The following is a 13,866-nucleotide window of genomic DNA, read 5'->3' as shown; positions in this document are numbered from 1 at the left end:
CCCTCACAGGACAGCCCTGTCACCCCTGGCTGTGGGCTGCTCCCACAGGCCGGCCCTGTCACCTCTGGCTGTGGAGTGCCCCACAGGTCCCACAAGCCAGCCCTGTCACCGCTGGCTGTGGGGTGCCCTCACAGGCCATCCATGTCACCCCTGGTTGTGGGGTGCCTCACAGCACAGCCCTGTCACCGCTGGCTGTGGGGTGCCCTCACAGGCCATCCCTGTCACCCCTGGCTGTTTGGTGCTCCCTCAGGACAGCCCTGTCACTGCTGGCTGTGGGCCGCTCCCACAGGCCAGCCCTGTCACCTCTAGCTGTGGGGTGCCATCACAGGCCGGCCCTGTCACCCCTGGCTCTGGTGTGTCCCCACAGCCAAGCCAGGCCACAGGCCGGGGAGCCTGGCAGGCCATGGCGCTGCCGCTGCTTGCAGGGGGAGGTGATGCTGAGCTGTCCTGAGCACGGTTTTGTGCAGCAGATCTCAGCATTCCCTGTGCCTTACTTACAGGAATCCTAATTTATGCTCTTATAAAGGTTAAGAACAGAGCATTTCAGCATGGTTCACATTTTGCCTGCACGCTGCAGTGGGTCTCAGCTAATTCAGCAGCAGTGGTTTGTTCTGCTTGAAATCCTGGAGAATGGCTCCTCTCCTGAGGTATTTCTTCCAACTTAATTGCCAAGTTATAGTGAAATATGAGGTTCGTTGTTGTCTGCTGGAGCACTGGGGATTCTGTTTTGTTGGCACATTTTTCATGACCTTGTGTCAGCAGCATAACTAGGCTATGAGATAATTTGTATGCTCTAGATGAGCAGCTGTGTACATCTTAGCCAAAGAGAAAAGCAAGTGTGATCAGTTCAGTGGAGTTAATCAGGTAAAACAGAGAATTGACTCTGTTCTTGCATATTAAGTCATGTCAAGATGTGTGTAAATTTCATACAGGTGGAAATCAAAACGATCTGAAGTACTATACACCCAGATTTAATAGAGAGGAGAAAGAAAAACAATAGTTGCAAACATGGAAAAAAATTCTACAATCACTTAACAGCTAAAGAGAAAGAATTGTTGTACCCTTATTTCGGTGTGATGCTCTGGTTCGGAAATGGCTTTCCACTTATTTCCAAAGAAAACAGTTTTGAGGTTGTAAAGAAGGATTGCTCTGCTCATCCCTGTGCTGTTGCAGATGCCCCACAGTTAACACAGGGTTTTGGAAGCGATTGAATTTACTGACATTTTGTTGGCAACAGGGCTGAGGGTTTATTAGTATAGGAAAACCAGAAGGAGCAGACTTGCAATGGTGTCTGGTTATCCTTAAACTGCATTTCCTGTGGAAAGTGTGTGAGTAGCTTCAGGGAACAGTGGAGGACAGATTCTGCAATGGACTTTGCCCTGCAGAAACTGCCCTGCATGGGAGATAAGTGATGCTTTGGCATGCGATCTGGAGACCTCTGAGACATCATCCTGAGAAGACAGTGATTTGGCATTAGCTCTGATAATCACATTATTTTTCTTACATATTTCTGATAAAAATGAATGATTAATTTTTCAGTATGTAATATTTGGGTGGGGAAGTGTGGTCTTCTCTCTTTTTTGGAAAACTGGGAATTACCTTGCGAAGAAGATATAGGGCTATTTAGCATTTGAAATTAGGAAAAGCAGCAAAAGCATGCTATTAAACCTGCATTTATTGAGTTTTAATGAGTCACATGTCATCCTGAATATCCTTGGCAGCTCACATGGTTTGGGTGCTTCTGTGGAGGAGTATGAAAAATACAAGGGAAAAAAAAAAAGGCCCTTTAGTTTCTTATAACAATGCAATTATTGTTACTTAGAGTGTCTGGTGAGATGTCACCTCCCCCTCTTTCTGTTTCATGCTCCCAGAGGGAAAGAGATGTTTTGGGAATTGGCCAGCTGCCATCCACCTGCCCGAGATGGTGTGATCAGAGGTGGCTCCACTGCCCAAACCAAGCCATGGCACAAATCTTCCTCAGCATCAATTCATAAATTACTTCGTTGAAGAGACCTTAAATATCATTTAGTTCCAACTTCCTGCCATGAGCAGGGACACTTTCCACTAGACCGGGTTGCTCAGGGCCCCAACCAACATGGCCCTGGACACTTCCAGGGATGGGGCATCCACAGCTTCTCCAAGGAATCTGCCAGTGCTCACTACCCTCCCAGAGAAGAATTTCTTCCTAACATCAAATCTAAATCTCTCCTCTTTTAGTTAAAAAGCATTCCCAGCATTCTCTGCCTGTGTAAAAAGTTTCTGTATCTTTTTTATAAGCTCCCTTCAAGTACTGGAAGACTGCAGTGAGGTTTCCCAGGAGCACTCTCCAGGCTCATCTTAAGGAAAAGGAGGGTGGTCATTACATTACCGTGTTGTACTTGGAAATTTACATGGGATTGTCACATCATGAGCATTTTAAAACCAAATAGGGATTGCAAGGTTTAGTCCAACACAGCAATAGATGAACATTTATTAATGTTCCAGTGAGCAGTAGCAGAGAGCATGTCTCAGGAGAAAACCAGCAGGAGTTAAAGGCTCCATCCATCAAAAATCTCATTATCCTGTTCTCGTTTTTTGGTACCTGTTTCTAAATCCAAGGAGTCTCACAATAAAGTGTTGGGATAAGAAATCTCATGATGCAAGCAAAAGGGAAGGAGCTTAATGACTGCTGCATGTTCTTCATCTCATAATTTTATCAGTAAGCTCTCAGACTTCTAGAAATTGCTTTGAAATTGGCAACCCAAACTTAATATCTTCTTCCATTTTGCCATCACATGCAATTTTAGTTCTCAAGTGACTCCAATTTTAAATTCCCGGTGATTTAAACAGCTGCATTGTGCAAAGGCTGGAGTGAGGACATGCTTTTGTAATCAGGCAGCCCAACTCTAAATTTTATGGTGTGATGGTTACTGTGCCCCATTCAAACTATGCCCCATTACACAGAAGTGCATTCCTTTGATTTTACCAAAGAGACCATAAATATGACAAAAAGCATAGCTGGAAAACATGATTTCATGCCTGGATTTTTCAGCTACTGCAAGGAATAAATGTAGTGGTCTCTGAAAGGGGCATATCTTTGCAGTGAATTATCTTTGTATTATTTGTATGGCTAGCAGAGCTCATCTGTGAGCTTACCAGAAAATATATGCCTGCTACAACATTTAGAGTAACAGGTAACTCAGATTTCAAATCAAAATAATAAGAATGTAACTTCTTTTTTTGATGGCTTAGTACTGTAGAGGCTCAAGGTGTGGGAGGAGGAGGTTATTATGCTGGATATAAGAATGTAAAAGGTGTTCTGTAAGTGCATAAATGAAATTAATTGTCAGCAGTCATATACTTGGCAAAGTATAAGGCTTATTTACCTTAAAATTTCTTATTGTATCCTTTCCCTTTTCCCCAAGGTGATGTAATGTTTTCATCTATGAAAACCTGGTTTTGAGAAAGATTTGGCATCAAAATGGAAATCTGCTTTTGATTCAACATTAGGACCTAGCAGACAGTCCCATTTGTTTGATCACTGCTGTCTTCCAAGAAATCCCAGGGTGTGTTGCCAGCCACGATTGGCAGTACAGAGCCTGCATGGTTGCTGTCAGTAATACTAAAGCTTAACCAAATTCTATCATTAGTTCACTACCAGCTTGAAATACCTGAATAAATGCAATCCAAATTTCAAAACACAATCAAATCACTATACTGTCTGGCATTACTGAAGCAAAGAATAAAACAGCATGCACAGGTATAATAATTGAGAATTTAATTTGGGTAATTAGGTTTAATATATAATAAAATTTTATAGTAAACACTTAAAATGCTTCTGAAAATATGGAGGCTTATTTTTATAGAAAGGTAGTTATTGCAAACATTTCTATTGGGTAAGTTTGAGCTGTAAGTTTTTATGTAAAGTATTAACTTACATGAAAGTCCAAGTGCAAGTCCATGGGCAAGTGATTTCAGCTGGTGTTGGATTAGAACCTGTGGGACAAAGGGCAGACTTCATGCCAGCTTTAAAAATAAAGTTGCTCACTTGCAAACCTCAAATCAAATATTTTTCCTTGCCAACGCTGGTGATTTTTAAAATATTTTCTTTTAAGGTCCAAAAATAGATGTTTCTTTCCCTTTCCCCTCTCCTCTTTGCACCTTCATTTTACTTGGTGCTTCCCTGAGCGGTGAACCTGGTGGCCAGGCACGTTCCAACAGTGTTTGCAACAGCCAAAGGCAAACCAGTGCTGAGCTGGCTCCTGTCTTGCCTGCCTTTGGATGGGCTGGTGGCCACACAAGTGTCAAAGGATACTTGCAAAGGAGGTCAAGAGAAAAGTTTAATTTGCTAAGTCCCACCTCTGATTTTCAGTGCTCAGGTTGATAGCCTGTGGGCCCCACTGAAAGCCTGTGATAAAACAGGGCTTCAAGGCACTGGATTTTGGATGTTTCCAGAGATAAGGTAATAGCAATAGTGCTGGGCTCAAGATTAATGCCATTTGAAATGCTGAGATAGTGAGAGCAATTTCCTAAACCCTTCCTGTGTTCACACAGCTTCAAGGCTCGGTGTGCTGAGCTTCACTGTCAGCTCACTCCAGTGACTCAGGAATGCTGGTCTGGAAGCAGCTCAGAGGTGCCAGGCAAGGCAGAATAAAGCCAGGAGAAAACCCAAGACAGTTCTACATTTATAAGGGTATGCAGCTAAAAATTCTTGTGTGCACTTCAAGGATAGCAAGTACTATTTTTTCTCAGCTGCAATGTAGTGTGTAAGAAGACACAGTAAAATATACTATGAGGCTGTTCAGGAACTGGGCATTACCATAGCAGGCAGAGCAGTGCTCCATTCTGTGCATTGTTGTGTCTTTGGAAGTGGCTTTTGCTCCAAGGAAATCTGAGTATTTACATCTTTTTTAAACCTATCTAACTCATTAGAGCCATCTGATATTCTCATTTTCCTATGCCTAATTCATATGTGAATCAAACAATTGAATGCAACGATAACATGTGGCAAAGCTAATAGGCTATGCACATGCTGTGCAACTTTTTTTTTTAAATCAGTAGTAAATCTTTAAAGCTATTTAAAATCTATTTACTCCCCCATGCAAAATTCTTTAGTCTAGTACAGTGATAATGGATAAAATCACCCTGTTCTTTCCTGTTTTGGCAGTATTCAGCAGCTGAATATGTATCCTTGTGCTTGTGTCTGCCCCAAATGGAAAACTTAGCTTATCGTAGCTGATTTTTGCTTCCTTCCTGTAGGTCTCCAAGTACCGCTCTGTACTGGCTGTAATAGGGGACAACCTCTTAATCTGTGTTGAAATAAAACTCTCAGCATTTCCCACAGAATGGTACTTGAGTTATGGGCAGATCTGCCTTGCTACTGACAAGGCTTCTATAGACTTGCACCAGTACAAACACCAAAATTCATCCAGAGCATTAGAACCTCTGGTTTGTCAGCAGTTTCTCATGCTCAAGGAGCATCTGTAGAGGAGTTATGGCCTCAAGCAGCTGGAAACTGGTGACATCATGTTTGGGGGCAAGACTGGTTCCTGAGGCTGGCTGAGAAAACATTCCTCATGCCACTGCCTCCTGTCATCTCCTGAGGACAAGAAACAATCCCACTCACCTTCTGTGGGACATTTCTACAGCAAGTATTGGTTTTAGGCCCTCTACTTCCTTCTGAGCAGTGTATCAGCAGCCCAAGACTGCAGGAGAACAGGAAGGTGTGACAGAGCTTTGGTGTACAAGGATCATTGTTTTGAGAGGTATCTAAGTCCATCAGCTCTCACAGGCTTAAATTTTTTTTTTTTTTTAATAAAGCCTAAGGACCAGCAGAGCAATGAAGCCAAGTCTGCAGACCTCACCCTGTGCTGTTGTTTCAGGCCTGTCCTCTGCACTGTGACCACTGGTCTCAGCCTCCTCTCTGGAAGGTGCTTCTCCCAGAGCAGAGCAACCCCTGCCTTTCCCTGCCAAGGAACCCCGGCCATTTCTCAGACAAGAAAAACAATTAAAAATCAGCTTGTGAACTGAGGAGGGATGGTGAAGGTTGGGACTGTCCATACAGCCTGGAACTGGGGCTGAAGGAGTCAAGAGAAGAGGAACCTTTTCTGTCAAGGTGGGCACAACTTTTCCTAGCACTTTATCTGCACCTCATAACATAAAATGCAAATGTCAGTAATGGTCTAAATGCATCCATGTAGCACACACCACAAAAATATGCCAGTGCTCCTCCACCAGAAAGAATTCCTGCATTTGAACTGTGTGAGGCTTCCCTGGGGGTGTCATGTAATGGTGACAACAAATCTGTGGTTCCTGCACACTGTTCAGGGGGGTGCTGCATGTAATGCTGTTCTTATGAATGTTTTAAAAAATCCCAAAAACTTCAAAAGAGTCTCGCAAACAGTTTGCAAGCCTCTGACTTTAGCAGAACACAAGAATCAATCCTGAAACAAAACAGTAACACCAAAGGCTGCTTGACACAAGACTGTTGTTTGTAGAGGGAAATGAAAGCAGTCTGATTTTTAGGACAGTAAAGTATATGAGGGGAAAAAATTAGGGACACTGAAAGCTGTGGGAGATCAGCACTTCTGAGAAGCAGCTGGTTTATTACAGTTAGGGTTATTACATTAATATTCAGCCCTAAGGCCTACATTTTGTCAGCCTGTAAATAGATAATGTCTGTTGAAAATGCTTTCCCCCAGTGGTGATGTTCTGCATCAGGAAGGTGTCTGTGGGATGTGCCCAGCAGAGCCACTGAGGGGCAATGGCCTTGTGCTCAGACCAGAAGCTGACCACGAGGTTTACAAATAACTTTTCACCACAGACATAAATGAAATCCAGTGCTGCACCAGCTGCCATGACTGTCAGGCAGGGAGAAGTTTGCAGTGCCAGCAAGAGAGGCACAGGCAGGTGTGGGGGCTGCCAGAGCTCTGTGCCCCAGCTCAGGCAGTGCTGGCACCACGGCTCCCTGTGCCCACACTTCCAAAAGGGTGATCCACAACCTGATCACACACTAGCAGCCAAATCTCACCACTCAGGGAAGTGGCAGGCAGGAGCAGAATGGCAAAATGCTGCCTGACATTAGAATAAATTAATATTATGTCATCCCTGCTTTTCTAGAAGTTTAAATGTTTAATAGCATTCTGCTCTTGCTTTCCCCACTTGCTTTATGTTTCACTGTGTAACAGTTGTAAACTGTACAATTGCCTTACAAGATGTTCATTACTATGTGATAAAATATTCATCAAAGGAGAGCAGTAAAACAGCAGATCTTCAGAAATGCCTTGAAAAGATTTGAAAACAAAGAAAGGCAAAGCAGAATTATTAATTAACAATAACAGAATTCTTGAGATAATAGAAACCAGGCTTTATTCTGAAATCTTATTTGTTCCGTGTCCCATATCTCAGATTTTAAAAGGAATGTTTGCACAGCAAACTTAAAGAGTGTTTTACATTTATGAGGCATAAAAATTAACAGACTTTTTTATGAGCATCTTTGCATGCTCAGACACAAGATTTTTTGTATCATCTTATTTTGAAATGAAAACAATTAAGTGATGGTGGTGGTGCTACATCAGTGCACTTGCTGTGTCTCACTGAGGACAGGGCTGTGGCAGAGAACTCCCCATGGCTCTGACTTGGATCCCTATGATCAGCACTTGCAGCCAGGCAAGTCTTGCACTGAAGGTGAAGGTGGCTTTCACCAGAGCTAAAGGTGGCTTCAGCTGCCCATGGAGCCTCTAATGGAGCAGCTCCATAGCTGGTGCAAGGCACTGGCCAAAGAATCATCTCCATTTTCCAAGGGTAGGATCTGACACTGCAGCATTAATGGTGATGTTAAGGAAGTGCAGAGAAAGGACAGGAAAAAGCAAATGACCAGGATTTGCTGCTCCTTTGGGATGAAAGGTAACAATAAATAGTGAAGGATGCAACCTCTAATTGCATAAACCCTAAGGATTGATTCTTTATATCCCCATGAGGCTGTAAGCTAATCCTATTGCTAATATCATGGCCAAGTGACAAAGAATAAAATTATAGAGGTTAAGCAACTCACTCATATCAGAAAGGGAAGTCAAGAGATCTGCATTTTAAATGGCTTGAGGAACTTGTCACACATGGTGCTGAGCACCTGCATTCTTCAACAAAAGGCCTGAACATCAACCCTGTTTCTTGTAATTCTTTCCTACAGCAGCACCCTTCCTGTAATAGGGGACCAATGTTGGTTTATTTGGTTTAGATTTGGGGGTTTTAGGGTTGTTTTGTGTCTATCTATACTGTATAAAGGTATAGCAAATCTTACTGTATTGCTGCCTAGAAGCAGCCCAAAATCATCTGCTACAATTACCATGTTGTTTCATTATTAACTTGAATAAGACCACTCTTATTTTTAAGAGCTGTAAGCTAGTTCTTGTGGGCCTTGATGAAATGTGCTTACTGAAGCTGAAATCGAAACTACCTTTTTTCAGAACAACATATTGCAACTTCATTGCAATAGGTCTTGCTTTCTGTTGTTTGGATTGATTTGGTTTTGCCTTTTTTATTGGACATTTATGAAATAACAGTGTCTTTTGATTATCTAACACTCCAGAATGAAAAATACTATAATTTTGAGCTATGATGGACAAAGAGAAACAGGGAAAGTGGAAAGCCAAAGGAAAGGCCTTCACTCAAACATATTGTGCAATTTAGTGAGTCCTAATGAAAATCTAATCAATGGCAGCTTTATAGAGATGAAGTAAAATCAGTGTGCACATGTGTAAAACAAAGCCACCAGTCACTGTAATGGTAACAGTCCACAATTTTTTCGGACACCACTTCCATTAATGACATTTATAAATTGGTCCCATTGTGTCTCTGTAGGAAGTGGGGTGGGCAGGTGTGCTCTGATGTGTCTGTTACCTCTGCTGGTTTGGAAACAGAGGAATAGTGGAGGAATAACAGGGCAATGGACACTGCAGTAATTTTTTCTTCCCTTTTTCAACACAAAATAGTAATTTTTAGCATTTCACCTGTGCTTTTCTGAGGAATTGTTTTAAAGCTCATGATTTTTCTACTAATTTTGATCCATTGCCAGTGCTTCACAGAAACAGTGGTAGTGCTCCATTCATCAGTCTCTATTCACAGAAGAACCCCTGGACTCTTTGAATGTGTTTCATTTCTCCCAAGTAGGATATAATTTTGTTTTCATCATTAATTATCCAGCCTAGGTTTTGTTTTCCTCTTTCTGGCCTGCATCAAGTGTCTTCAATTTTCCATAATTTGCTGTCTTCCTAGTAGTCTTTCTAATAATCTCAGGAGAGGTCCTTTATTAATTGTTCTCAGTATATGGACTTCAATGCCCTTCTGCAAACTCATTTTAAATAAGCTTTGTCCTGCATCCTCTTGTTAAGCAAAAGAAATCAAATACATATGAATTATCCCAAGTATAATTTGCCCAGTTTTACATCTGGTTATAGACAAAAGACATCTGAATTCCTTTTGACACTAACCCAGATGCAACCACAGCAAGGAGAGCTTTTAACCATGGGTGGAATGAAGGACGCACAGGATCAGCATTTTTTCAAGATTTGGTCCCTTGGACAAAAAAAAACAAAACTCAAAAAGCAACCAAAAAAACCCCACAAAACCCAAATCCCAGCAAAACCAAAATCATAAAATTCCAAATAAAACAGCGTCTAGACAAGGAACCCTGCGAAGGTTCACCCATGCCTTAAAGCAGAAGGTCAGATATCCAGTGTTGGAGCTTTCCCTGGGGCAGTGTCTCACCTTTGGGGGTGCCCTGCTCCTACAGGCTGCCACAGTGAGGGATCACTCAGGTAACCCCCAGCACAAATTTCAGTTGCCAAGGGTTAGAAGTGGCCGCTTCATGATCTGCTTCCAGTGGCTGAGAAGCCCTGGGGAGCCAGCCAGTGATCCTGACTCCTGGCCCTACATGGCCCAGTCCTGGCCACTCATCCACTAACTGAGGGCTGGAGGGAGGCACATGGCAGTCTGTGACACAGCAGTGTCATATCCCTTTGTTCCTCTTCAGCCACCCTGCTGGGTCAGGGAGAGAAGGGAGGAAAGAAGGACTCAGCCTCTGGTATTCTCAGCTAGTGCTTGTCAGTAGACCAGATTTTTTTGCATATACTCTGCTCTGTAAAAATCTGCTTGCACCTGGACCCTGCTGTTCGGTCAGAGCTTTTTTATAATCAGCTGTTCAGTGGAATCCAGCTGATTTCTGTGCTGTTCCTGGGCTGAGGGACACTGAGGGACGCTGCTGGTGGCCTGCTGACTCTGCCTGGGCTAGGGAGTGAGTAGGGAGACTGACCACGGGAGGTAATGTGGGGCTACCAAAGGGAACTGAGCAGCCCAACCCTGGATGATTCTCCTGCCCCATTGCAGAGGACAGCTCCTTGCTTTGGGATCTGTGACTTGGCAAGGCAATGAACTCCATGGGAAAAATGATTTCTGACAGAATTATTGCCCAGTGGCAACAACTTTATGTGCCCTGCAGCCACGGGCAAGTGTGTCTGTGTGGAGCTGGTCTGGGCAGGCAAAGGAGGACCCCTGGAGGGGTTCAGTTCTTCCCCCAGCCACGGCCCCACACCCATCCCAGGGAGGGTGGACAACCACTGCCATCACCAGGGACAGGACCTCCAACTTCTCTGCAGCTCTTCCAGACGCTCCTGGCTGGGGCAGGCTGAGAGAGTACGTGTCCAGCCACTGCTGGTATCTATTCCAGGACTGCAAAAGGTACAAATTTGCTTCAGTAACAGTGATCTTGGCAGAAAAAAGAGGCAGCTCCAGTGCTCTTTTTCATACATACATATTTTGGACTCCCAGCGAGAGTTATTAGTTATTAAAAAGCAGTCAGATGAGCGTGGCTTTGGAGTACATTTGTTAGCCATATGATATCAATTAAGTCCCAGTCTCCCGACTGCAAGGAATTGCTGTTACCTCATACAAAAGCAGGATTAAATTCCTTCTTTCCCTCTCCCCCTCTTTAAAGCTGGTAATGTTAAATATCTCCCACATTCCTGGGGGAAATGTTGCAGCTATCCTGAGTATGTGGATGCTTTCAATTGTAATTAATAGATCTGCATGGCAAATGCTTATGCTGGGGGAGCAGCAGCAGTGAAGAGGTCACTGGGCTGTGCAGTGCTAAGTACCCTGGTGGTCAGTGCCCTGTCCAGCTGAGCAGCTGCCCACCAAGCCCAGGAGGTCCAGCTGGGATGCCATGCTCTCTGTTAACTCCCAGAGAAAAGGAGGGCTTTCTTCACTCATGGATGGGGGCCTGTCCCTGACAGCAAACCTGCTCTTTCTCAATGCTTTGCACAACCCAAGACAGAGCTAAGAAAGGAGTGGAAAGTTTCCACCCTCTCACGCTGGAGTTCATATCCCAAATGCCCCATTTGACATTGACTGGAAACCCCAACAGAAGGTTAAGGCCTGTATTAGCACTTCTGCTACTCTTCTGTCAGGTTTTTAAATCTTCAAAATAAGTCTCATTTATATTTCACTGCAAATGTATTTGTTTGCTTAGCAGGTATGACATGGCAATGCTTCTGTGATACTGACAATCCAGATCTTTCTATCTTAAACCCCTGTGCTTGTCAAACTCTCCTGCACACACCAGCAACCAAACCTGCCAAAGTGACACAAGACCCTGCAAAGAGTGTTTTGGACACAAAGAAATTGCTTAAGTGAATTCCATATTTCTTTTCCAAGGCAATTTTATCTCTTCATGGCTTGTTTGTATCAAGCTTGTCCATTTTAATGCAAATGCTGCAATTTAAGATTAAAAAAGGGAGAATACTTATGTCAGCCAAGTTGACAGAGGTTTATGCAAATTACATATTCTGTCAGAGTGCAAAGTCGCAAACAATTGCCAAACCAATTAACTTAATATATTTCAGAAAAATAGCTCTTCCCAATTAGTGAAATAATACCCATTTTCAATTGAATGGAAGAAATTTTTTTTCATAGGTATGTTAAACATACAGATAGTTTTATAAGTGAGAAAACTACCATATAAAAAACCTGCTATAAACATTACAGTTCAAAATGTGGAATTGGTTATGAATGGTGGTTTTAAGAGCAGACCTGCTAAAAGCAGCAAATCACTGTGTAACATTTTGTAATTCTGTAAATGTGTACTCTACACATAAACCTATGTGCCTGGCATAATCTCTAATGAGATTTTTATATAAATGTATATTTTACATGTATTTTTATATGCAGTATGCATATCTATTTTCATATAATTAATACTTGCTGGAAATTAGTTTCTTCTCTGAGTTTCAGTGACAGCATCTTCATTGCTTTGTCCTGTTTCTGTGACTTGAAAGAATTTATTGCCTAATAGTTCACTACAAAATTTTGGACAGATTTACTGCGCCATAGACAAGATTTATCAGTAAATCACATATTCATTATTTCCATCAGTTAGGACTAGGGCTCAAGTATTGCCTTTGGGATGAGTTTCTCAGGTGTACCCAGGTTTGTTCGTGGTAAATGGGGGTTTTTCCACAGTCCTAAAGAAAAGACCTATTTGCAAATCCTAACTTCCTGAGGCCTGTGGGTGGAGGGGTTTTCATTTCCTCTTCAGGTCCGGTTCAGGGACTGAGGTAATTCTGATGGCTTTGATGAGGTTCCACACAGCTGGGTGGAAGCCAAAGATGAGACATTTCTGTCTGAAAGGATCCAGCTGGTGAAGAAAACACCAAGAGTAGAAAAACCATTGGTCCAGCTGTTCTTATATTTTCCTGGAAGGACTTTTGCTTTAAAAAGCTATTTCCATCATAATCTGACATGATGGAAAGGTGATAATGCTCACCTGCACCCTCTCCATGACATATTCTTGGGAGCTGGTCACACTATCCTCAGGGCTGGGTGCAGCCGAAGGCTCCATGAGCTCAGCCATACTTGCCAGTGTGCCAAAAGCTGCCACCACACAGGACTCCACATGGAGGATAAAGGCTCCCCTTTTCCCGCTGTCATAGGGATTTTAATGAGGTGTTTTCTCTTGAAGAACTGAGGTGATGTTCAAACACATTTGGTGTTAATATCACCAAACATGTCTGTAACCAATATCTTCCATTCAGTGGTATAAGTTGTCCAAATAGCCTTAGGTTTGACATTCTTGAACTTCAGACTGCTTGATTTTCTAAAGGTAATGTAAAAAAACCTGAAGGACAACAATATTTGTCACCAAGGGGAGGTTTGTAGGAAGGATTCCCAGCATCTATGTTTTTTGAATGGCTGTCTTCCTGTCCATTTCTACAACTTAAAGTAGGAGGAGCTGCAACAAACTTTTCATGGGAGCAAATCCTATTCCAGATCACTAAACCGACTTCCAAAAGCTTTAGCCCAAGTTTTTGTACTTTGGAGTTGAATTTTAAAGAAATATAAATGCCAGAGCCAATATACAGCTCAGAGCAGATAGAGGGAGTATCATATTCTTATTTTATGATTCTGTTGCCAGAGGGAACCTTTTATCATAACTGTGCTGTCATTGTTGCATTCATTAAAGAAGAAAAGAGGAAAGAAATTATATTGCTCAGGCAGTGCTTCATTTCTGATGATGGATCCCACACACCCTGGGAGCTCGGAGTCAGGCAGGGACATGAAAACCCCAGGGCTGCCCATGGCACTGGGTGGCCTCAGCAGCACAAAGGTGATAGTCCCCACTTAACCACTGCATGTGTTGGAATGGCAAAGCTGGGTGGTGGATCTGGGCTGCTCCCTGACAGGATTTTACACTGCAAATAGGCAGCAGCAGGAGTGGAGCTCCACTCACTCACTGCTCAGAGCCCCAGCTCAGGCCCAGAGTATGGCTGTGGATGCTGAGGTGTGTGTCAGTGTGAACCCAGGGGATGGTGAGACAGAAAATACAATGTCTTTTTC

This window comes from Melozone crissalis, unplaced genomic scaffold (assembly GCF_028551555.1).
Source record: "Melozone crissalis strain CALT ecotype California unplaced genomic scaffold, PUWL_Pcris_2 ptg000034l_1, whole genome shotgun sequence".
NCBI lineage: Eukaryota > Metazoa > Chordata > Aves > Passeriformes > Passerellidae > Melozone > Melozone crissalis.
This window is presented reverse-complemented; position numbering follows the sequence as displayed.